The 26628-nt window shown below is 41.6% G+C and overlaps 1 long non-coding RNA gene and 1 pseudogene across 1 annotated transcript in view; one reads left to right on the top strand and one right to left on the bottom strand.

Moving 5' to 3' along the window:
* LOC137248052 (uncharacterized) overlaps nt 1-26628 on the bottom strand; it is a 58214-nt gene that overhangs the window by 20979 nt on the left and 10607 nt on the right. The window lies entirely within an intron of this gene.
* On the top strand, nt 7596-8125 carry LOC137247637 (ATP-binding cassette sub-family F member 2 pseudogene; annotated as a pseudogene).

Genomic DNA, 26628 nt, shown 5'->3' with positions numbered 1-26628 from the left:
TACTGTGTTTTCTCTTAAAAATTCATAAGTCTGGGGTTTTTTTGGCAAATACTAATTCGTATGGATAATAATTATGAACCGTAGATGGGGTAGTATTGTAACAATACGCAAAATATTTAAAATATTTATCCCAATCATTTTTGTCAATGGATATGTAGGAACGTACGTATTCATTGAATGTTTTATGACTACGTTCAACTGTGCCTAAAGTTTGACGGTGGTAAGGTGTTGACGTTTTATGGTTTATTTTTAGAAGTTTGCATAATTCTTCAAATAAGCTATTTTTATATTCGCTTCCCATATCTGTTATAATTGTCTTCATGCAACCATAAACTAGGATAAAATTTTCGAATATCGCTTTGATATCGGTTTTGCGTGTTTGCTGGGTATTGGTATTGAAACTAAATACTTAGTTAAGTCACATACTGTTCGGCCTGAGTGCGTCGTAAGCCGGCAGTGGGTAGGCGCACACGGGTCGATCTCGGGATTGATGGTTCACTCAAAAAGAAATAAAAAAACACAAGAGGATTTCCCCTCGTTATAATTTGATCTTTAATGATATCGAAAGAAAAATATATTAAGGATAAAATGTTACCTTTGTGCTTAACGTGACGATGGCGCTCCTGGGCGTTGTGAACTGCTTGGCGGTCGATCATAAAAGAGGCCGGTTGTCCTGTTGATGACAACCGCTAAGCCGCGAAAAGGTCCTCTGGTATTAAGGAGGGGAAAAAGCCACACACACAACCACCCCCACATATACGTGCATGGGTGCTGACAACCTGCACACACACGTGCATGTGTATGAAACGCATGCATGTGCATGCATGCACACAAATGCGGCGTGAGTGTGGGTGGCTGGAAATATTATTAAAACGTTAGGGAGGGGCGCCGTCAATCAGGTAAAAGTTAGGCATTGGGCCTAAACATGCCGCCCCCTTGCGGTTCGCAACCTCACAGTCCGCCAAGGATCACCGACCGTGAAGAAGAGAGGAAAAAAATAAAAAACTTATAACTAATTATATCTAACTTAACATAGCGACGGCCAGTCCACCAGCTTGGCGGCACGCAAGGTGGTTTGCGTAGTGTGCGAGCTTGGTTGCTGCTGCCTCAGTCATTCGCCACTTTTCCCGTCATGGTTAGAGGCCTGAGCCATGGTTGCCTAGAGCTAGGGATTGCGAAAAGAAGTAAGAAGATATATGTGTTGATATTTCTTGCCGTTTATTACAAATTCATTGGAAATGAACAAGCATAGAATTTTGTATGAAGAAAATTCAATAAAAATAACTTATTGCAATGATAAATGATTGTAAACGCACACCTCCATTGTGAATTCATACAATGTTTGATAGAACGTTCACAATAGTGAACAGCTTCATTCACCTGTTCAATCGCTGTTCGATTACTTAAATCATTAGCTTAACAGTGGTTTTCAAACATTTTTGTAGACGACTGGTATATTGCTTTAAAATGCCTGCATAGTTGGTTACTCAAATTTAATCCATAAACTTGATTTTAGAAATGAGTATTAATATGTAGCCTGATTTTCTGTATTCAAATTTAAAAGAAAAGCTGATTTGAAACAAATGTGCAATTCATGGCACTTCAATTTAATAACGGCGAACAAAAGAAAAACAAACCTTTCTTCCATTCTCTGGCCATTCGGGACAGCCGTTCTCCCTGTCAGCTATGATTTGACACGTAGGTATGGCAATGGAGGGATAGAAAGATTTTTCACTTGTACGAATTCACAATGCACACCTCGTGCAACTGTGTACAACAGAAATTCAATAAAATAAAAAAGCCTTCGTTGTGCCCGAGAGTACCCAACCAAAGATGGTACTCTGAGCTAACAAAGGGCCAAACTTGGTGGGCAGAATCCCTGGGAGTATTATCTCCGCATATACCTCTGTGCCTAGGACGAGGCGGATCGGAGCGGATGAGTAGAACTGCGGATCCGCCAGACGAAGATGTGCTTACGGGGCTGCGATGGCACTGTCGATGCTGGTTATGGGTGTCATGCGCTGAAAATTGGATACGACCGCAGCATGGATCGCAATTCTTTTGTTTTGGCCGTGTCTTCCTCTGATTCGTAGTAGGCATCCTGCTTGCCCGCCAATGTTGCTGGCAGGGAGTTGGAACTTCTGGGCGAGCTCATCTGCTATCACGGTGGTGGGGGGCATCCGTCAATTAAGGCACGGACGAGGTGTAGCCGACCCCCCGCTTCTATCTTCACGACCGCGGTGGGTGTGATCGCTACCGTTGGTATCATGTTGGCGGTGGCAGCTGAATGCGAGGAGCCCAGCCCGGAAGGCGGACACGATGGTGAGCTGCAGCGAGTTGGATCCGTGACTGCGATCTCGTGGCTGATGATGGGTGTGATGTCGTTGTTGCAGGCGAAGAGGCCTTGTCTCCGCTCTGCAGTCGCGCGGTTGTTGTCTTCGTTGAGGGTCCTTGGTTTGCCGGCGAATAGACCGAGTCTCCGCTCGGCCGTCACGAATATGGCGCTGGACTTTCGATGTGTTGTGCTGGAGCCGCTTCCTCTCATGCTGCAAAAGCGGTCGAAACGATTTGGCTGCTGGTGTTGTGTTCGGGCGAAGAGACCGAGTCTCCGCTCCGGTTCGGTGGATTCGAGCTGGACGAAGAGGCCCAGTCTCCAGCTCCTCCTCAACTTGTACACTCCAAGGCTTGGAGCGGGCTTCGAGGAGTAGCTGTTCCTCTTCATCAATTGAGGAGATGTGTAGCATGGTGTGGTGTTTTCCGCCGCATTTTTTGCATCTTCCTTGGCTCGGGCACGCGTTAGAGCGGTGATCTAGTGCCAAGCAATTTCCGCAGTGGCCCCCACGGATCGCTGCGTACATCCGCTCCTCGGGTTTTTTGGTTCGAAAGAAAGGGCACAAGCGTATGGGATGTCGTTTAAAACAGACTCGGCATTCCAGCGAATAACGCGTTGCGTTCTCGGCGGCATTCCGTTGCATAGCAGTAAAACGACCCATTTTTCTGAAAGGAATGCAATGGGTATGAATAGGTCGGGTCCTTAACGAAGTGCAGGGGCGAGTGGTCCCTAATTGTATTATTGAGATTTGGGAAATTTTATTAGCGCGTGCGTAAGGGGAAAAACATCTGTCGCTGCATAAAGAAATATTCATATTTGGCGCGCATTATGTGCATGGCCTCTTTTCCCGCACGTTATGTGCCTGGGTCTTTAGTGCCTTATTTTGTTTATTTCGTTTCACCCGGTAGCGTCTTAGTTAAGCGCCAAATACACGACACGAACATTTCCGCGAACATTCCGCAATCTTGTTCGCAGCTTTGGCCATACACCATACGAACTTTTGGCCGAACATTAGTTCTCTTTCAGACAGCGATGAATACGGACAACAATTGTGCTGCAGCAATATTGCTCGCTGTGGCAATTAAGCGTAAAAAAAATGTATACATTTCAATAAATTCACTCAGAAATTTTTTATTGTCCATTTTACTTTTCCGCGCACGTCTGTTCCGTTCAGAAACTACTACGATTATAAGCTATTTCGCCATACACGCACGAACATTTGCGCGAGCTGGCAAACACCACCATACACGGCAGAAAAGGTCGCAGAAACATGACATAACGGGAATGTTCGCGGAAATGTTCGTGTCGTGTATTTGGCGCTTTAGCCACGTGCACACTAGTGCTGCAGAAAAATGAGCATTTACGATTTTTCGGTTCGCACATGCTGGTACCGAACCGGGTAGAAAGTGCATAGCGTGGGTTCTTTTGAGTCGCTGTTATTTGTGTTGTTGGTGCTAAAAACCAACAACTTTCCTTCCCGCCGCAAAAATAATGTTTAGACAGCAAAATCGTATGCTATAAAAAGAAGAAAAAAAAATAAAGGAAATGTTCGTTTTGTAAGAGGAGACAAATTTGTAGGATGTATCATTTTTTTTTTTTTTGGAATTGTCCTTCTACTATTTGTTCAACTTTTCTCCAGTTTAATTGACGGCATTTAGCAAACGACACGGTTTCCGAAGTGTATTTGGCTCCGATACCGATTTGTCAGACCCGGGTTTTTGGGTACCCGTTTGCATCCTTTTAAGCATCCCTAATATAATCTACATTTAAACTCGGCATATATATGTACATACGTTGGTATAAGTATATGGACAGTCAGTGCACGGACTTTACCGCGTTGGTAGAGTGACCAACCGTTTTGAACCATTTTTCATTTTCTACTACTTCTACGACTTCTGCCACCAAAACTTAGATTCTACCAATATTTTGGTATTTTCGCACTGAAAACGTATACTGCGATCATTTTAAAGTATTGAATTGCCAAGCCCACCCAACTAACATTAGGAGGCGATACTGACCAAATCAGTCAATTTTGAAAAATTTGTGAAGAACTTAAACAGGAAATAAATTTTTGAGCACGCAAATATTTACTGCGCTATTTTTTAATTTTTTTTTCTCTGTAAATAATTTGAACGATAATAAAAAGTTTTACGTAAACGATAACATGCCGAAATCGGTTATTTTGTGGCAGTATTTTTGGTACATTAGAAAATTGTTGTGGTAGTTAGACGTTGTGGCAAAAGTCTCGTGAGTGTTTATAGCTCGAAATACAGGAAAAAGGCAAGTATCATAAGCTATGTATCTACACATTTACATGGATTTTGTTTGCAAATTTTTTGTTGAGTTTGATTTCCATAAAATGTTCTTTATTTCGTTTTAACAACATATTATGAATTTTTTTGTACAAATATAAACTGTAATTTTGTTTTCCGGACCAAAATCTACCAACTACTACTATTTCTATTTTTCGTCTACAAACATTTTGCTTTTAAAGGTCCGCGCACTGTTACCCAGCAGCAACTACCAAAAAGGTGAACATTTAGATGTAGAGAAAAAATTTGAACATTCAAACATACAGATGTATAGGAAGAATGTGGACATACATTAACATACAGATGTATAGAAAGAATGTGAACATTCAAACATACATATGTATAGAATGTAAATTTCAATGGTATTGAAACAAACGGGAAGCAAATCGACTGGTTCACTGATTCGCTTCTCCTTTACTTCATTTTCATTCTTTTGAAATTTATGGCGCGTGGGTAGCGTACGCTGATTGTGGACGAGATAAAATTGGTAAGTAAATTTTATTATGTGATAATTTAATATATTTTCTTTATTAATTAATTAATTTTGTTTCTTTTCAGGTTACTGGCGTGGATGGTGGTGACGATCCTACACGTTGGCATGGGCGCCGGGATTTATTGGTTTCTTTCTTCGTTTTTTTTCTTTTTTAGGTTACCGGCATTGCAAAGGGGTGCTCCAACTGCGGTGTCGGCCGCGCCGTCAGTTGTCACACTTTTGCGATGCCCATTGATGCATGCACTAATGGCTTTTTCTCTATTTTCAGGTTATCTACCGCGGCTAGTCACACTTTATTGCCACAGAGAAAAGCCTGAAAAATCGTATAAAATGTAAATTAGTCGAAACGCAACCTGCAGGACCACAACCTGCTAACAAATCTCTTCATTTACAATTCGAAAGAAAACAAAAACATTTTTTTTTTTCACTGACGCCTAGGTCTTAAATTTGCGGGGTAATTGCAAAAATAATAAGGTTTATAGCGCTTTATTTCATTTTATTGTTGTGCACGAATATTCTAAGTACGAAGCGATGGAATTGCTATAAAAGCATTTAACAAAAATTCGAGTTCCCAGCAAAAATACGCAGATCTATAAGGGTGAATGTGTCTACTCGTGTGATACACCGGAAACTCGCACGACTATACGTTAGCTAAAGGAGCTTTCTGAGGTTTGGCGTAGCTGATGTTAAACGCTATGCTGAAAGGACTGGTACTGCAGTATGTTTCCATATACATCGTATAAAACACCCCAGAATGGTGCGGTTAGTGGCATTGTCGCTAGTGAAGGTGGGCCGGAGCGCAAAATAACGCGATTGGCCCTTGGCGTAGGTGGTGGCTATAAAGAGGTAGACAAAAGAAATGATGTTAGGGATACCTTTAGCATTACCGCGAGGTGGGCTATCCCCTAACTGTAAAATTAGACAGAATTTCAGCTGATGGCAAAGCTGATGTTTTTTCCTATCCTGAAGATGATATGGTTATTGATACGTATTTAGAAAAAACATCTGGCACACGTGGCATTATATCGCCAAGCTTGGACTTCAGCTGATACGAATACTTACGCCCGTGTGAATTTAAAGTACTGGTACTCACGGAAGTTGATGAGCTGACAAAGGATTCTCAACCTGCCTTACGTCTTACAATGGGAAGGTATGGTAAAAACATACGTTCAGTTCGTCAACTAAATGTTTTTTGTTTCAGCAAGGAGAATTACGATTCCGTGTTAAACAATATCTGTAAAAATTTTTTTTAAATTCATCCAGCAATAAGGGTAGCCTTAATACGCGAGGAAATAATGACAGTGCCATCAGATGAAATTGATGTGAGTATGTCCTTCTCATTGGTACCCAACAACCTTGAATCCCTTTCATTTGCCAGGAAAATTTGCGGCATCCACAACGTATCACGCAATTGGTTTTCACCCAAAATCGGTTGTCTACGTTTGGGTGCAACCTTACGAAAAGTTAAACGTGGATCGAGAAAGCGTAATTGTAGTAAAACATGAATTTTAAATTGCAAATCATGTGCTTATAAATTTTGCATAAAATATATATATAGGCGCGCACATAACATCTGTTGGTTGGTGCTCCCCACCAGATTCAGTGTAGGTTATAGGGCGCTCCAGCCGCTCATAACGGCAGCCATGTGTTAGGCGCTCCATCAATTGAGTTTGTGATAAATTATCAGCGTCATTTAACGATGGGCATTCAGTATCCGCTCCGGATAAATCTAGAGTAGCTACTAAGATAAGTAAAGCGAAAGCGGCTGGATAAGCAATAGACAGGTAGCTCATCTTGATTTATGAGTGCGATTTGTGTGTACTTGGGAGCTGATATATACACTGAATTAACTAATAGAAACTGCACATACAAAATATAGCTAGACAATGTTTCCAATTAACCATGGTGGGCTATGCCGAACATCATCTGCGTTAGATGGCAATAGCCTTGTTGGAAGTACAATTTATCCAAACGTAACTTCAATCGCCACCTACGCATGCACCAAGCCGGGAAATGGTTATCACTGCACACCGAACACCACGCAGTTATAGCGACTAACGAATTATCTGGGCGTGGATAGGGAGATAGTGCGGCGTGCTCAGGAAAGACATCATTAGCGGCGGCGCAGAATCTTGTGTTAGTCGGGCTGATGCTGCCCATTCGCATGAGCTACCCAAGGATGGAGATAAAGTGAGTGAGTTGACTAGGTATTTATAAATTTAACATCCTATTTAAATTTTTACCGCTGCATCTCCGCCGATAAATCTATACAAATTTATAAAAAACAAAGTGTCCGGCGAAGTGCGTTTCCTTTCGCCTTTCGGTTTGGGTTTGAGGACTTGTAGCGAGCCTTTTTTCTTCTGTTCTGCATTACGAGTCGGCCGACATATTCGTATGCGCATTACGCATCCTCAAATTTCTGCAATGGGGTTTCATAAATATTATACATATGACATAAAATGCATCAATTCCTACACCGGTTATTATGGGGGAGGATGTCAGTTGTCGTTACCCTGATAGCACTCCATATGGCTCTATAACAATTTATAGTTTGGTATAGATGTAGATACGAGCTTGGATTCTACTCAACCTCTGGATGAAGATTTGGTACCAACTTCTGGTGTGATACGCAAAGGTTCACATTTACCTATTGCACGCTGTCATTAGCATTGCATGAATTACTCGACTTGGATCCAAGTCCATTAGAGTATATGATACCTGACTTCCCAGAAGTTAAAAAGAAGTCAGAAATGGGAAAAGTTATTGGACACGACGATTGATGATCCTAAATATCACTTGGATCTGGTACCAATCGATGCCTTGGCTGCTGCTATTAAAGATTTTGAAGATGGCATGGTGTTAGTTAGTCTCGATATCCGAGTTATCGATGAGGTTGCTGAGGAAATTTGGGTATGCAAAAATGAAACGGTCACTAAATGGAAGAATATGGTGCATTTTCAAAATGAATTTGCCAATGAACCTATTTGACTTACATTCGTCAATGTTATTGATTTGATAAGATAAGAACATAAACAAGGGAAGGGGGGGGGGGGGGGGATTTGCGTGTTCGTGTTCGGTGAAGCGATAATTATATGAATTCTTCAATCCCTTCTTAACTATGAGTGACCCCTCTTTACCATATTTCATTAATCCGGTTCACCATTTAAGAGCTAGTGGCCACTAAGCACTTAGGTGGTTGAATGTTGAATTTACCTAGCTATGAATACAATTGGATCACTCATTTTGAATAAATAACTTGGAAAATTTCAAATTATGTTCATAAACGTTTTTTCCTAAGAGAGAGAATGACCGCATTTAAACCATTTCTTGGGTTCTCCAACAACCCATTAAAATTGCGGCCATTCTTCAGTTAGTGTATGCATGAATTTCAGAATTACTGCGTAGAACAAATATCAGCGTTTTGTACGTTGTTAGAGAAAACTAGCAATTATCTGAGCTAAACTCTTGATTGCTAAAATAACAGATATTAACGATATTGGTTTGTTCGAATTTAGATTAATTCTTCGTAAATTTATTTCGTTTGGGCTATTCTCTCAAATTGCCCTTTTGTGAAGCTTATTAGGGCAGTATTTCTGAGCCGAGCACCTTTATGTTGTGGCAAATAGAGGATCTGCTTTAGCCTTCTGGCGTCCTCGCTCGGGGTGAGCTAGTGAATTTTGGGTTAGAATTTTGTTGAAAACTTAAAGTATAGATTGGGATGAATGCCTTTATGTTCCGGTGGCAGATAGCGGATCTGCGTTAGGATTCTGGTTGGCCTCGTTCCGGGTGAACGAGAGAGCTGGGTTTTTGGTGGATTATCGATAGGGAGGTGGAGTTTGGAAAGGAGGGAGAGGAACGGAGTGATTGTTACGAGGAGCTCTTGGCCTTCTCGCAATCCATCTCCCACGTTGGAAGAAGGATCAGTTTGACCAAAGGTCGTCTGACTTGACCCTTCTCTGTTATGAGGTCGACTACGCGAACTCGGTTATCTTCGCCGGGATGTACGTTGGCGACTCGACCTAACCTCCATTCGTTGGAAGATAAGTTGTCCTCTTTGAGGACACTTGTATGTTTTGTTTTGGGTGTTTCCACTTCACACGCTTTTGAAGTTAGGATAAATATTCGGTTTTCCATCGCCGGCAGAAGGTTTGATGGAGGGCCTTGAGCTTCTGCCATCTATTTAGCATGGAGGTAGGGCTTTCGTTCGCATCCGGTTCTGGCGGCGCCAAAAGATGGCTGCCCGGGAGGAAATGCCCTGGGGTTAGTGGCTCCAGGTCCGTTGGGTCATTGAACGCCGGGCTGAGAGGCCGTGAATTTAGACATGCCTCGATCCGGCATAAAGGGGTTTGGAACTCCTCCATGGTATATTTATGGAGAGAAGCGACCTTTTTGAAGTGGCTTTTGGCTCTTCACTCCCGCTTCCCACAGGCCGCCCATATGTGGAGCGCCGGCGGGAATCAAATGCCAAGTTAATGCTTGATGGCTATACCTGGAAACTGTTTTGTCTCGGCTTTCTTCCAGGAAGATCGTAGAGATCTGGAAGCTCCGACAAAGTTCGTACCATTGTCGGAGTAGATGTTTTTCCGACATCCTCTTCTAGCGATAGAAGCATGGGGTGCTCAGGTCACTAGTGGCTTCTGGGTGGATGGTCTTGGTGGAGAAACAGACAAAGAGGCATACGTAGCCTTTGGACAGTCGACATCCCCTACCGCGGTAGCTTTTGATGTCGAAAGGCCCCGCGAAATCTACCCCGGTATTGGTGAACGCGCGGGTAAAAATAGTACGTTCGCAGGGAAGGGTACCCATAAGTTGGGACTGCGCCTGCTTCCTGTGAATAATACAGGTTTTGAAATTGTGGATGATGGCTCTGATCATTGTCTTGATATTCGGAATCCAATACTGGGTTCGAATAAGGCGGATATTCAGACGACACCCCACTACTATTATCCATAACGAAATTCGAGGAAAATAATTCAGCAAATAAGTCTGCCGCTTCCGAAATTGAGTTGGCCGAAACACCTCTAAGGTGGACCGATGTCGGAATATCTGAACAATTTTTTTTCGACTTAATGTAGCTCTCACGAACATTGGCATTGGTAGAGCGTTTGTGCTTTTTATAGAACTTATTCTTTAAATTCCTTAACCGTTTGAGTTCTTTGGAGAACCACACAGATGTCATAAATTGTTGACTTAAAAATATCATAACAACCAGTTACATCTGCATTTTCAAAAGGATAGTCCCGATTCAAATCAAATAAAATGTTTAACTCATCAAAATTACATCGCGAGTAGTTAAAAGCCGCTCTATTATCACATGTTGGTAGTTCGAAATATTGATAAAACTCAAGCTCCAGCATTAGTGGGCTATGATGTTGATTTGGAGGGGAGATGTAACTAGCTGCTATCGAGGGCTTATGGTTAACATTGTAGCTTACAAATATTAGATCTAAGACCCTGTCTAGTAAGTTTAAAAAGCTACTAATTTGAACTAGTTCAATACATTGAAAGTTATCAATAAGGTGTGACTCAGAGACAGTAGTAACATTCGATGGAGTTAGAACGGCATTACCATCCAAGGAGCTCCATGAAATATTACCCATATTAAAATCCCCCAGGATACAAAGTTGATTGTCCCCAATTGTATCATGCACATTCAATATATTATCCACATTTGCCTTATATAGGGCATCAGAACTACCCGGCGGAATATAAGACACACAAATGTACTGGAAACCACAAGCGCCTTGCAATTTAATGCACAGTTGATTCAGCAAAGAGTCAGTATTATGTAAATGAAACAATGAAACTCGAAGGTGTTTGCGTGCAGCAATGAGTACACCACCACCTCTACTAAAAACAGTTTTAGCATAGTCTCTATCCTTGCGAAATACATCAAAAAGAGCTGGATTGAAAAACTCCGCATCAAAAAAATTCTCATTTAGCCAAGTTTCAGTAAGAACGAAACAATCATAGTCTAGCTCTGAGGACAGTGTGTAGACAGCCTCGGTTTTAGTTCTGATACCGGAAGTATTTTGATAGTAAATACAAACTTTACTACCACCAGTAACGTAGCAGCTATTTATTCTTTGGGCTGGGACTGAACGGCTTTTTGAAAAAAATCAAAAGGAAGAAAAGGACGTTTGATGGCCACATATTAGAGGTCAACCGCTTGTTAAAATACATTTGAGGAACACCAAGTTTAAAATTTACGAATTTAATATTGTTAGGATCATTACCTTTTCTTATTAAATTAGAGCACAAAATCGAATTACTATTAATATCCGCATGTTTAGCAACATAAGCGATTATATCATCAGACGTAACATTAGGCAGGAACGATGATAGGTGGAGCCATTTGCGTCGAATCATTACGCCAAGCTCGGTATCATTGTTGGAGCCAATTATGCGACGCCTGTGTTAAGGATTCTTTTTGACACGTTTTTTCGCAACAGTAGAGCACTGTGCACCATCAGCTGATGATTCTTCAGGAACTGAAATAATACTTGCCAAACCAGTTTCGGCACCAGGCGTATTTAATAAATCAGTAGAAAGAGAATTAGAAGTGGGGTTAACGGCCGCATGCGTAATAGATTTTGTATTAGTCGCGACAGTAGTAACAGCTTCATTATAAACACAACCCAAAAATTTTTGAAGGTAAAGATTTGCATGCGCGAACTTCAGTGGAAAGCAGCGGAGCTTCACACAATTCTAGTAGGTCACTTCCACCATACCACAAATTTTAACACGATTTTTAACATAATTTAAGCACACAAAATACACCGATTGCAGTTTTGGAGTGTAAAAATGTGAATTCTGAACACATTAGCTGAATAAAAAGTGTACAAATAATTGTTACATAATAAATGCAGACGGTGGTAGTTTAACAAATTCTGCTGTGGTAAGTGGTGAATGTGACCTACTAGAGGTTTTGTGAAGCTTGCTTCACACCATTTTTCGTCCCTGCAATGTCTCTATGTTAATATTGTCTCTGCACAACCAGTCAAACCACTAATTGTAGCAGGCGCAGCAGAAACAGCAACAGCATCAGCACTAGCAGAAACAACATCAGCAACGTCATTAGGGTTATCAGCTGAACCAGTCAAACACGTATTATCAGCAGGCGCTTTAGTAAGAGCGGCAGCAGCAACAAAAGCATTAGTACCAAAAGCAGTAGAACCAGTATTATTACCAGGCGACACTGCAATCGAAGTTACAGTGTGAGCAGCAACAACAGCACCATTAAAATGCTCAGGTGGAGCAGGAAGCGTACAGAAGCTGAAGCGATGACCTTGCGGAACGCACGATTGTCCTCCCGGACATCGGTCGGAACGGGAAGAGCAGCAAAAGATTGGTTTGTAAAGGTTGTGTAATCTTCCCAATTGGCTTTTTTGAAATTAATGAAAGTCCGCTTTTCAGAGGTGATAAAATTGGCAGGTCGCTCAATTGAAAGGAGTATGGGCAGGTGATCAGAAGCTAAAGTAAGGATCGGTTGACATTCAACTCAATTTATGAGCCCTGCACTGACAATTGAGATGTCAGGTGAGCTGTGGCAATTACCTGCAATTCTGGTGGGGGCATCGCCGTTTATCGTGCAGAAAGTCGTATTGTCTATTTGCTCTGCTAGTTGCCTGCCTCTGCTGTCGACTGGCAAGCTGGAATGCCAGAGATCGTGGTGCGCGTAGAAATCGCCAAGGATAGGACGTTTTTCGCCACAGAGTAGCGTACTGATATCAGGGCGATAGCCACTTGGGCAGCAGGTGGCAGGGGGAATATAGATGCTAATTATTTCTAGGTCAACATCGCTTGACCGGATGCTTATGCCTTGACATTCTAAGGTATTATCTCTGCGGCTGATGTTAGGTTGAAATATACTATATTGCACGGTGTGATGAGTAATGAAGGCAAGGCCACCACCATTACCCTTTGTGCGATCTTGTCTATGAATATTGTAGCCATCGCAAGTTCGGAGGTCCGATCTGGCAGTTAGCTTTGTTTCTTGAATTGCGGCAATACGGATATTATTTTTTTTCATGTAAACTATCTCCACAACGGATTTCCGTTTGTAAGCCCAGAGTATCTATGAAGGTAGCAAGGCATGAACTGCTTTGGACCGATGCCGCGATCATAAACACTCTGAGCTGGAACACACGGTGTGGGGGACATGGAGTTGATGACTCCTTCTTACGCGAGTACGAGTGTCGGAAATGGAGGGGAAGGACGGGGGTAAAAGGTGGTGCTCGACATTGCTACTATCCATGCTACGTAGATTGTTGTGATGGGTTGTCGGCCGCATTAGGTGGAAGCGCCGTTTGGCGCGGGCAACAGCGGACGGTTGATGTGGACTGCTGAGCAGCGTCGCTGCTAGAAGGTGGCGGAGGTACGTTTGAGAGAGAACCGCGGGAAGTCCTTGGACGTGAACAGCAGGGAGGCACAAAGGTTTTATAGAAGTTTCGGGGGCGACGAACGTTGGTTTCTAATCCAGAACAGCCCGAACGATGCAACCATCTTTTACACGTGACACACTGGCAAGAGTATGACCATCTGAGATAAATCCCTTTCCGACATATGCAGCAGAACCACAGCCTGGGACCGGTGCTAGGTTCAATACCTTCCCGGAGCAGGGGGAGTATGGAGCAGTCCAGCTGCAAGGAGCTGCTCCGAGGATGACAATTTGTGGGAGGGACGCAACAAATTAAATGGGGTTACACTGAAATAACAGCCCTTGGTCGGGAAAAAAATCCAGCTGCCGTGGGAAACGAGAAAACGACGTTCTGCACAATAAACGGAAACGCCCCCACTCGTATGGTACGAGCTGTCACAGCTTGCCAAATCTATCCATCGTAAGAGTAAACTGCGTCAATTGGCAGCCGATGGTAACATTGGCATCTGACCACCTGCCTATACTCCTTTCGCTCGAGCGATTCGCCGACTTCATCATTACTGAGAACCGCACGTTCATCAACTTTAAGAAAGGAAAGTGGTATGACTACAAATCCTTTACAGACAATCGCTTTGCTGTCCTCCCTTTACCAACTGATGCCCGCCAAGGGGAACGTGCTTTCCGCAAGGTCATTGAATCCGCCTCTGCTCGTTTTATTCCCGCCGGAAGAACTCAGGAAATCCGGCTTCATTTTCCGGCGGAGCCCGCAAATTTAGGAGGAGAAACATAGGAGATTCATATCGTCCTAATCTCTCCTATCGCCAGTAGCGAAGACACTTGAAGACACTCTGCTTCCCTACTTTAATGCAAATTAGCAACTAGCCAAACAAAAATATAAAAACAAAAATAGCAAACATTTTAAAATCCTAATTTGGTGCTACCACAGATAGCAGAAACCATGTGTAAAAGAAAAATGTGTATAAGGCAGAAGACGGAGATATAAAAATACTAAAAAAAATTAAATGTCCAACTGAAGTGGAAAAATTAAGAAACGAAAAGAAAAAAAAAATGATGGAGGCAAAAGTACCGTTAACTCCTGAAATATGTAGTTAAAGTAAACTCGGACCTTATATGCGCGAAAAAGAAATGCTTTGCCCGGAAATAAAATGCCCCCTTTTGCCCGTTTCCTACCAACTTATTATGCCCCTTTTGACAATGTTTGAATAATAATTGTAAAGGTATATAAAGAAAAAAACATATGAAAATAACAATGTTCATCCGTTGTGCTAGGTGTCAAACCAGATTTATTTGGTTTTCGCGATACACTTTTCGCCGCGCACTACTCAATTAAAAAGGCTTTAGCTAGCCAAACGATTTAGCAAACAGGCTTTAACTTCGGTTTGAGGCGCGCACTAAAAACTTGGTGTAATTAAAATATTTTTAAGTATTTCACACTTTACACTTACACGCACTGGCACTGATAAAATGATACTTTGGCCCGTTGGCTGATTTTCGCCCTTCTTATAGCCACCGCCGTGGTAAGGAACGTTACCCAGAAACGGAAAATTCCTACCTATACAAGCTAAACCTTCTTTTCGGCTTTCCCGTATTTTCCACTGATACGTTCATACAATCCTGCACTCATACATTCACACGCTTACCGCTCCACAAAACGAACACCTACACAGATACATTTGGTTCGTGCCTTGACCGCTCGCACTGATGCATTCACATGTTGATAGCCTTGTACCAATACACATCAACATACATAATACAGAACAAAACAAACACATAGGTACATGGCATTCGTCAATGCTGCTAGGCTGTTAGCAACATAGTGACTGCTGCTAACAACCTGATGCCAACGCGCAACATCTCATTTCCGCTGCAACATTGTGTTCATTGTAGGTACAATGTTGTCACTACGCGATGTTATTAGGTTAGTGGCAACATTGGGGCTAAGGCACGGACCTGGACACAAAACACATAAACACATAGACGCATATACACTCTGCCACTCATTTAGGCCAGTATGGATACAGGCTGTCGTTACAGGTTCGCAACCGCCGATGGTGCCTGCACTATGGAGCGTGTGCGTAAAGAATTCAAACGCAGCCTGTTAAGTATTATTTTCCGCGTCCAACGTGTGGCCTCGACCCACGACTCAATGCCGGGCCTATTTTTTTCACGCCTTTAAACTCTTGTACTGTTTAACTACGAACTAAATCACTGGGCTAATGCTACTACTTAAACCTATATCACAGATACTACTCTACATATCTAATAGTAAATAAAATATCACAGATAAAAAGAATTAATAAAAAAAAAATAAAATAAAATAAAATAAAATATCACATACGACAAAAAAACTGTATAAAAAAAATATCACAGATCATATAGTCAGCTAGGTAAAAGAAGGTAAAATAAATAAATAAATAAAATAAAAAATTCAAATAAATGCAAAAATAATCAAATAAATAAAAAAAGGCCAAGAAAAATAAAAATAATTTAATAAAATAATTACATACGTTAATGAGTTAATAAATAAAATACGTCATTAAATAAATAAATAGACTACGTCAATAAATAAATAACTACCATGGAACAAAAGTACTAGCACTACAAAAATCATTAAACTATTTCGCAAAAATGTCTTTAGCGTGGTATATGCCGATTCTTTTCCCATTGCTGTCGCCAAGCTCATACATTGAATTCCCTACAACGTTTAAAACAATACATTTGACTTGTTTTGGAGCTAATTTAGCGTTGCAATTATCAACTTGGGAGCTTTGTTTGAAGTTTCGGCGATATACCACTTGTCCAATATCAAACTTCACATCCTTACTTCTGCTGTCGTAGACCTTTTGACTTCTATCATGAGCCAACTTCAGCTCCTTCATAATTCTTTTTCTTATGAGCTACATTTTACCACCAGCCGTATCCATCTCCACGTCACCATCCTTCAACGCCGCCAACTTTCGGTATAGCGGTGCAGCATGCTGTATCATAGGCATACCAAAAGTGGCATAGTATGGTGACATGTTGATAGCTGAGTGAGTAATGCTGCGTAGTGCAAAGGCGGCATCGCTGAAGAATTTGTCCCAGTTCTTTTGGTTGCCCTTTATGAAGGACCTAATTATCTGCAGCACAGATCGGTTGACTCTTTCCGAAGCGTTACCCTGAGGTGAATAAAATGCAGTTTTCACGTGTGTCGTGCCGTACTTCTCCAAAAACTCTTTGAACATTTCCGAGACCAATTTGTTTGCCCTTGTCCGAATGGACATATTCGGGCACTCCAAACACGTGAAAGACTTCTTTCTCTAAAAGTTTTATAACTTCAGCTGAAGTGGCCCTTCTCATAGGTTTTAGAAACACAAACTTAGTAAAGTGATCTAGAAAAACAAAGACATACTCGTTACCATCACCAGAACGAGGATAGGGACCCATAAAATCAATAAAAACACGCTGGAAAGGTCGCTCTGTGAGCTTTGGTTTTCCCATCATGGGTTGTTTAAACACATTTTGAGTTTTGTTAGTTTTGCAAGTTTCGCAATCTTTTATATGTGCGTATACGTCTGTAGCCATACCTGGCCAGTAATACTTTTGACGTAGTCGGGATAGTGTTTTGTGAATGCCACCATGATCAGCGGACGGTGAGCTGTGAGAAGACTCTACCAGCCCCGGTCGCAACTCCGACGGCACCCAGAGCTTCCAGGTCTGTTCCGCTAGAAGATCATCTCCCCTGTCGAATTGCGTCCGTTTGTAAACGTAGCCGTCCGATAGACATATGTCACGTAACTTGTCCTTGTTCTCGGTCACCGTTTTCTTTAACTCCGTATACTCCTCCGACTCGAAGCACTGTGACTCGAGACATAAGTCGATGGCTCTGTCGTTCGTCAGTGTTTCGTCCATGTGCATTCGTGAGAGTGTGTCGGGAACCACGTTTTGCGCACCTTTTCGATGTTGGATATCGAAATCATAACCCTGGAGTTTCAAACTCCACCTTGCCAACCTCCCAGAAAGATCTTTCTGATTCATGAGCCATTTGGGGCTGACATGATCAGTTATGATAGTGAACGGGGTTCCTTCCAAATAAGGTCGGAATCTTTTAACACTCACGATCGCAGCATATCATTCTAGTTCTGTTATGCTGTAGTTTTTCTGCGCTTTATTTAGTTTTGCCGAAACGTAGTCAATAGGTCTTTCGTTCTGGTCATCGTCCAGCTGAAACAAAACCCCTCCCAATCCGTCAGTTGATGCATCACATTGAATATAAAATTTTCTGTTAAAATCAGGGTGCATAAGCACGGGTGCAGAAATCAACCTATGCTTTAAAATTTCAAAAGATTTCATCGCTTCGTCAGTCATAGTGAATTTCTTAATTTTGTCTTTCTTGAGGCAGTCGTGCAGCGGAGCTGCAATAGTCGCATAGTCCTGTATGAAACGACGGTAACAGCCCGACATACCCAGGAACCGTCGTAGTTCCTTCAGGGTTTTCGGAACTGGAAAGTCCCTCACAGCTACTACTTTATTGGCGTCTGTTCTAATCAGTGGCGGATCCAGGATCAGGCCAAGGGGGGGGGGGGGTCTATAACTCAAAATATATATATATATAACAGAAAAATATGAGCAACGGAACAACTAGCCAAGATCCAAAAAAAAGGTTAAAGAGATTGACATGAACAAAATTTGAAGGTGTAGCCAGGAGGTATACTAGGTTCGAAACTTTACTTCTTTTAAATCAAATCGAGTTGATTTAACCTAATCAACAGCATATTATACTCATACATAGTATATTCAAATCGTTGCCGGCATACACAATACTCATCACAAATGTAACAAGGCTAATTTTTCAAATACTGCGCCAAAAAGGATACAATGGTAGCACTGTCAGAAATTTCTCGAACTTTTCTTCGATAAGCCTGACAAGTGTCAATTTTCTTTAAAGTGTCATTGAGAAAAATTGCAATTTGAAAATTAAGGTCGTGTGCGAGTTGACCCAAATTGCTACTTAATACATAAAAAACCTAAATCACGGGAAACTGTCGGCAAGGCAGTGCAATTAAGCAAATTTAGAATTTTTTTGAGCATATGCTGGAAGTGGAATATTACCAGTGGAATATTACTTTAGGTACCTAAAAATTAGATCAACTCGCACCCAGCCTAAAGAAAGCATTTTATTTTGAACCTATAACATGAAGAGGACTATTTTTTTCATATTTTACTCGCCTTGATCCAGCGTCTGAACCGACTGAACCAGAGAAAAAAAGGAAAGAACAATCGGTGAGTCCAAAAATTTCAAGCTGATTTGAAAGCTGTACAATTATCAAGAGCCAGCATGAATTTCTTATCTTATGTTTAAACATAGTTTAATTCTTAAATATTTCTTTGATTCAGATGGAGGATTTGACACCGGAAAAGTTGGTCTCAGATTCCGTTTCTACTTCCAATGGTGCAATGGTTCCCGATAATCAACAGATCTTGAAAAACTCATCGACTATTCTTCAAGACGATATTCTGCTTTTTCCTAAGAATGATATTGAAGTCATTGCTGATACACACCGAAGCCCAAAAAACGCAATTGAAATACTTAAAGTGATCGATGAAACATGGTTACCAACGGCCACATTCAAATTTCCAAAATCAGGGGTGAAAAATTTGTCTTTCCAAACAAAATGGTTATAAGAGTTCAGCTGGCTATCATATTCTGCCAAGAATGATGGTGGATATTGTAAATACTGCATAGCTTTTGGTGTGAAAAGTGCTGGAGTAGTTGATGCGAAGCTGGGGAAGCTAGTTAACAAGCCTTTCAATGTTTGGAAGCACGCAAAAGAAACCTTCCGAAATCACGAGAAAAATTTCGCGATGTTGAGCTTGGAAAATGCAAAGCTATTGATCTGCAACTTGACCAGCAGAAAGAAAAAGCGAGAAAAGAAAATTATGAGAGATTGAAACCTATAGTTAAAACTATTGTTTTGTGTGGGCGACAAGGAATTGCTCTTCGAGGTCATAGAGACGACGGACCTTTGTTTCAAGAATGGCCAAACGCTAATAATGAAGCTGATGAAAGAGAAAACTTTCACGAAGGAAATTTTCGGGCTGTTCTGAAATATCGAGCTGAGAGTGATGAAATTTTTAAGGAAAATCTTTTGTCGATGCCAAAAAATGCAACATATTTGAGCAAAACTACTCAAAACGAAATAATTGAAATCTGTCACAAATTGATAAGAGGAAAAATTGTTGATAAAGTTAATAGATCCAAAGGCTTCTCGGTTTTAGCAGATGAATCGACTGATATATCAAGCATAGAACAATTTTCCATTTGCATCCGATACTTGGACTCAAAATCGAATATCTGTGAAGATTTTCTTGGATTTGTGCCAGTTACCAACGTGTCTGGACGAGGCTTAGCAGATTCAATCAGGAATTATTTGCATGATGTTGGCGTCGATTGCTCATATATGTATGGTCAAGGATACGATGGAGCTCCGGCAATGAGTGGCCAATTCAATGGTACGCAGGCTCATCTGAGATCTTATTTCTCCCTGGCAATTTATGTACATTGCGCTGCACATAGCTTCAGTTTGGCAGTGAATGCAGCATGCGAAGTATCAGGAATTAAAAACGCGTTAGGAACTATCGGAGCGGTTGAAGCATTTTTTCACTGGCCTAAAAGACAAGACGTTCTACACCAGGAAATTTCAAAACTTACAAACAAAAGTGAGAAAAAGAAACAAAAGTTGAAGTCGGTTTGCCCTACCAGATGGGCTCAGTCTCACGAAGCAGCTGGAACGTACATAGAATTGCAACCTGCTGTTATTGAATCTTTGGAAGAAATCAAAACGTGGAAAGATCAAGATACTTCGCAAAAAGCATTGCAACTTTTGACTGCGATTTCCACGGTTGAATTCCAAATCGCCTGTCACATTATGCAGTCAGTTAATTCGATTGTTTTGCCTTTGAGTCGAGAATTACAATCTAAAAACCAAGATCTGGGTGAGGCAACTAAGCTAGCAGATGACGCTTTGAATGATTTCACGTACAAACGAGAAGACGCAGATTCTACTTTCCACTTTATTTATGAAAATGTTGCTCGAATTTGTTCTGAATACGAAATCACAATGAAATTGCCACGCCGTTGCAATCAACAAAAAAATCGTTGCAACCTTCAAGCACAAAGTATTGAAGACTACTACAGAATTTCTTTTTTCATTCCGTTTCTTGATACGTTCATTTCCCAGCTCAAAAGTCGGTTCTCGGATCACAAATCAATTTTCCAAAGTTTCGGGCAACTGTTTCTCAAACAAGAATTCAACGAAAAGAAATGCGCTGACCTCTACACATTTTATGAAGATGTCTTGGATTGTTCAAAAGGAAATTTTCTATCTGAAGTCAAGATGTGGAGACACCGAATCCATGGCCAAAACATTCAAAATGCGCTTGATGCTTTACTGGTGAGTGTTTTTCGATCAAAAATCTACATGTAAAAAAGTTTATATATGACGCGATCCGAGAAAGGCACCTACTAGGCAAAAGTGAAATCTTACACGGCACGCTCTCGAAAGTGTTGATGTACCATTCAAACCTATGTAAAGAATCTTTTCTATGTATTTATGTATGATTGCGCCTCTTGATTATTCAGTAAAAGAACTTGCGTAATCAATCATGATCCAACAATCGAGTTTTTGATGCCTAGTAGGTCCCTTTTCTCGGATCAAGTCAAAATTGTGCAAACACCAATCTGACGATATTTTTCAGGTCATCAATAGCAAGTCATTCAAGAATGTCGATAAAATTTTGCGAATGTTGGCAGTACTACCTGTAACTACAGCAACTCCAGAACGATCATTTTCGACTTTAAGGAGGATCAAAAATTACCTGAGAAATACGATGGGACAGGAACGACTGAATGGTCTTGCTTCTTTAAATATCCATACCCATATTAAACTCACCGAGGACGAAATTCTAGCAGAATTTTTCAAAAAACCTCGAAAATTTACTAATGTTTGAATGTAGCCTCTTTACTTTTAAATGGAATGTAATAATAATTAATAAAGTTCTTCAATTTTAAAGCAAAAATATTTATTCTATTTTATTTTTTTGTCTTGCTCATGTGACATTTTTTCGTTCCCTAACAAAATTTGGAATTTAGGAGCCGATAAAAATTAAAAAAAAAATCTCTTATTTTCCTAATGGGGAGGGGGGGGGGGGGGGTCCGGACCCGAAACCCCCCGTGGATCCGCCACTGGTTCTAATGCAACCATCCCCGACTACGTACCCTAGATATCGAACTTCTTTAAAGAAAAACTTGCTTTTCTCTACATTTATGGTTAATTTAGCCTCCCGAAGACACCGAGCGACCTTTTCCAATAAACACATATGGGACTCGAAATCTACAGAACAAACTAAAAATCGTCTAAGTAAACAAATACGCATTCACGTAAAGCGGCCGGAATGACCTTGTCCATTAGACGACACATTCGTTGTGCTGCATTGCACAACCCAAAAGGCATGACCGTTTATTGGTATAGGGGTCGGCCAGGGACAGTGAAGGCAGTCTTTTCACGTGATTTCCTCTCTAGGGGAATCTGCCAGAAAGCATCCTTCAAGTAGATTGCGGAAATATATCGTGTATTTTGTAGGCGGCTCAAAATTCCATCAATATGTGGTAAGGTGTATGCGTCCCTTATAGTTCTTTCATTCACTTTGCGAGCATCGAGGCAAAGCCGATTCTTCGTTCCTTTAATAACCAGTGATACGGGGGAATTCCAACTATTGTTGGACTCCTCGATGACTCCCATGTCCAAGATTCGATCTAACTCTGCATATATGAGTTTTTGTATGGCCGGCGAAATTGGATAATGGCGTTGATTGACCGGCAGATTCTCGTCCACCACCTCGATGACGTGTTCCTCTTTGTTTGTCCGGCCTAACCCCAATACCGCGAAGGACGGGAATTTGGTCTTCACACGCTCCAACATATCATCTTGCTCCGGCGTTAAAACGTGCTGCACAGCGTCAAAAGACAAGTCATCCTCGGCGGGCACGAAAGAAAGAAACTGCTATTTTTGAGGCCCTGTCGGCACGGGTTAAAGTTTACGTGGAAAGTTAAAATTTGTTATTTAAGCAGAGGTTTGTATACTGAACCGAAGTAGAGGGTATGCGTTTTGATAATTGCAAAACGAAATATTTCGTTCATATAAGGGAGACCCTAATGCGGATACATCTGAGCAAACTGCGGTGCGCAATACTTTCAAAGATGCGGATAATAGCCCAACAACTTCGGCACAGGCGCGACAATCTGCGAACCAGAATTTAAAATCCTGTCATGCCAATTCCAGCACAGGCGTGCTATTAGGAACTGCTCGCGTGCACATTCAACATAATGGTACCGAGTTCTCCGCGCGGGCATTAATTGATTCAAGGTCTGAATTTTCCTTTATAACTGAAAGACTAAAACGCAGAATCAATTTGTCAGCGAGGAAAATGCATGCCCAAGTTTCAGGCATCACAAATGCGGTGTCAGCTCAGGTGAAAGAGGCATCCAAAATTGAATTACGTTCACCTAGCCAAAATCACTGGGAATATTCCATCCTGCCATATCAACGCCATGACTATGCAGGCATTCCCAGACTTGGTTTTGGTAGACAAGAGGTTCTACATCAACGAAGACGTAGACCTCCTACTTGGAGGAGACATATATTCCCAAATTATAGTGAGCGGTCTGAAAAAGAATGTACTAAATACACTTTTGGCCAAAGAGAGAGTGTTCGGTTGGATACTAACCGGTCGCATCGAAGCACCGAGTGTAACGAAGAGCATCATGTCATTCTACAACGAGGTTGCGTTAAACAATCAATTAAAAGCTTTTTGGAGATAGAAAAGGTGCCCAAAAATAAAATGCTTAATGAAGAAGAAAAGCATTGTGAACAGTTATTTAAAGAAACAAAAAAACGTGATCAAAATGGGAGGTATACAGTTGTGACGGACTTTTCCTTTGACCTTGCCGGGGTTGGCCTCAGTCCGTCCAGGGATCCTGAAAGTAGAAATTCCTACCGGTCCTTCTAAAAGAATAACCCTGTTTATTTCGTATAAAATTGTTATAAAAGTATTTATTTAATAAAAATTCTATTTCTACTCCTAGCTGATTCCCTTGCTTTGTAAGAGGTGACTGAGGTAATAAAGCCCTCGGCCAACCTCTACGGTCGAATGGAGTAACAAAGCCTCCAGACGAATATACTTTTAGTACAAATGAAGTCAAAAACCTTCAGGTGTACTCTTGGTCGGTAGTCATAAAACCTACCAACTCGTATGCCTATCTCCTAATCTCTGAATTTTAATGCGAACTCGTCGCCCTTATATACTAATTTTTGCACGCAGGCAAACGGTTATTTTATAATAACAACTTCTAACTAATAGTATTAACAATATAAAACAGCTGTTATTCCGGTGAATATTTCTTTCCCATGAATTTCCACGCACCATAATGCTCCTTATTGAATACAATGCCTTTGTACTTGCTCATACCGTGCTTTCCAGCCTTTGCTTTAACTATTGTGCGTTTGCACCTGATTCTAATGTCGTGTTTTGCTTTGCGCAATGCTTCTGCCGTCTGTTGTATGGCGTGCGTTGGTGTGTTGTATGCTAGTGCGTAAGTATAGCGAAATTTCAATTAATAGCGGCGCTTATTTTGACGACTTGCTGCTGATCTCCGTTCACTTAAGTTATTATGTATGTTGTATTTGTAGCTGGGTGTGTTAAATTTTGAGTGTGCAAAGGGTTGACTGACCGCTGCATTTTTATGTTTTATGCGTATCTACCTCCCTTCCAAATATTCGATGGATGTTAGGGTGATCCTATATTTAAAATTTATGTTTGCGAAAATGTGAATATTTTGCTTGCGTGCAAAAGTGCGCAAGTCTAATTTGTTCTTCGATTTAATAATTATCAATTCAATGTACAACAGAGTATATGTATTTAGGGTATAATTCATAAAGGTATGCATATGTATACTTCTGGTGCTTCATATAAATTGTATAAGTGATAAATTCAAATATTATTATAAATTTCAAGTTATTTCAAAATGTTCTTTAGAAAAATGTATGGATATGTGTATGTTGTGAGGATACAAAGTCCTCGGCTTTGGGGTCCTCACACTCCCCCCTCACCTGCCGCAATGAGACCCACCGTCACCAGGTCGGTGCGCGTGATCCGTACGCGGAAGTGGTGTTCGCCCATGCTGCTTCGTCGTCGCTGGCCATAAGGCTCAATATGTCGCTGTTTTTGTCGTTGAGGCTGCCGTTGACCCCGCTGGCCTTACGGCTTAATATTCTGCTGTCGTCGTTGTGGTTGAGGCTGCCGTTGACCTCGCTGGCTTTACGGCTTAATATTTCGCTGTCGTCGTTGGTTGTTGGCGTTTCGCTGCCCTTCCCGTCGGCGGTATGTGTGATGCAAGTCTATAAAATAAATGAAAAACTGGTGGATTTTCCTTAGTCTGTTCCCACCATGTATGGTGGATTTTGAAAAAAACGTGGTATATCATGCGCATAGTTAAAGAGTATATTTAAGGGATATTTATGTAATTGTGGTTAGAGTTTACCGAGCTTTTAGTGGTTGATTCGACTTCCGGGTACTTCTTGATATGAAATTTCTTCGTGTATGATTTGACACTGTCTCGGTTGGGCGTGTCCGTTACTACCGATTTCATCCGGATTGAAGTAGAATCTTATAAAATAGTCTGTAATTCCGCAGTTGTCTCGGGCTGTGTGTTCATTTAAGGCTACCATAGCGAACTGCCTTCCCAGGTGTAATCTTGATCCATGCGCCTGTTCTCTGGCGATCTGTAATTTATTTTCCGGAAATATTCGTACCTGATTCTCCGCAATGTTTTGTACTTGACCGTCTCTGTACGCCATCAGCTGTTGACTTGTACCTTGGTTCTCTCCGTGTTGTCCCTCGGTCTCTTCGCTGACTCGTGTGAGCGTACCGCAAATGGCTGCCTCGCTGTTCTCTCTCTGTTGCTGTACCTCGGGATTGTTGTTTGCTGTTCGATTTGACGATGTTGACGCGGTTTGATCTTCACTAGCGTCCTTCTTGTATCTTTGTTGATGACTTTTCCTCCTGAATTCCTTGTCACTAAGGTGGGCTGTCCTCCTCCTTCTTCTGATGACTTTGTCTAGCTCTACGATCACTGGGACACAAATTTCGTTACCCGGTGAGGTCCACTGTAGTTATCCGCCGCTTTTGACAGCAGATGCATTATCAAGGCAACCGATGGACGAGCAGTTGGGTACGTTGACGATGGACGACGGAAAAGCCGAGTGTAAGTGGCTTAAAGCAAAGATGGAAGATGTAAGAAAATCCCCGGAGAAATTCCCAGAGTACGTTATCGAGGATGGAAAGTTGTACAGACGCATAGGAATTCAGGTGGATGGCGAAGATGCAGTGCCATGGAAACTATGTGTGCCGACTCCACAGAGACGCAGAGTGCTAGAGGAGATTCACGATACACCGAGCGCAGGGCATATGGGCATCCGAAAATCGATAGCAAGAGCAACAACACGTTATTACTGGCCAGGAATGTTCAGGGATATAAGGAAGTACGTACAGCAGTGTCACACATGTCAAATATACAAACCGAGTCAACAGCCAGCCGCGGGTAAGATGCTAACGAAGATTTCAGAGGAGCCTTGGGCAACAGTCTGTGCAGACTTTGTTGGTCCCATGCCACGATGGAAGCATGGGAACACGATGGCTTTAGTCTTCCTAGACAAATTTTCAAAATGGGTAGAGGTAGTACCAATCAGAAAGGCAACGACAGAATGTTTAATAAGAGGATTTCGAGAGAGGATTTTGGCACGGTTCGGCGTCACAAAAGTATTTATTACGAACAACGGAGCACAGTTTATCAGCAGACGTTTTAAGAGATTTTTAGAGGAACTTGGCGTGAAACACCAATTAACGGCACCGTACACACCGCAGGAGAACCCGACAGAGAGGACAAACAGGAACCTCAAGAGGATGATAGCACAATTTACGGGAAAAGAGCCGAAGATATGGGGTGAGTTGTTACCAGAGATAACGCTGGCATTGAATACAAGCGTATGTGAAT

Source organism: Eurosta solidaginis, chromosome 4 (genome assembly GCF_040869045.1).
Source record: "Eurosta solidaginis isolate ZX-2024a chromosome 4, ASM4086904v1, whole genome shotgun sequence".
NCBI lineage: Eukaryota > Metazoa > Arthropoda > Insecta > Diptera > Tephritidae > Eurosta > Eurosta solidaginis.
Note: the sequence above shows the minus strand (reverse complement) of the source record. Positions and strands in the feature narration are given on the sequence as shown.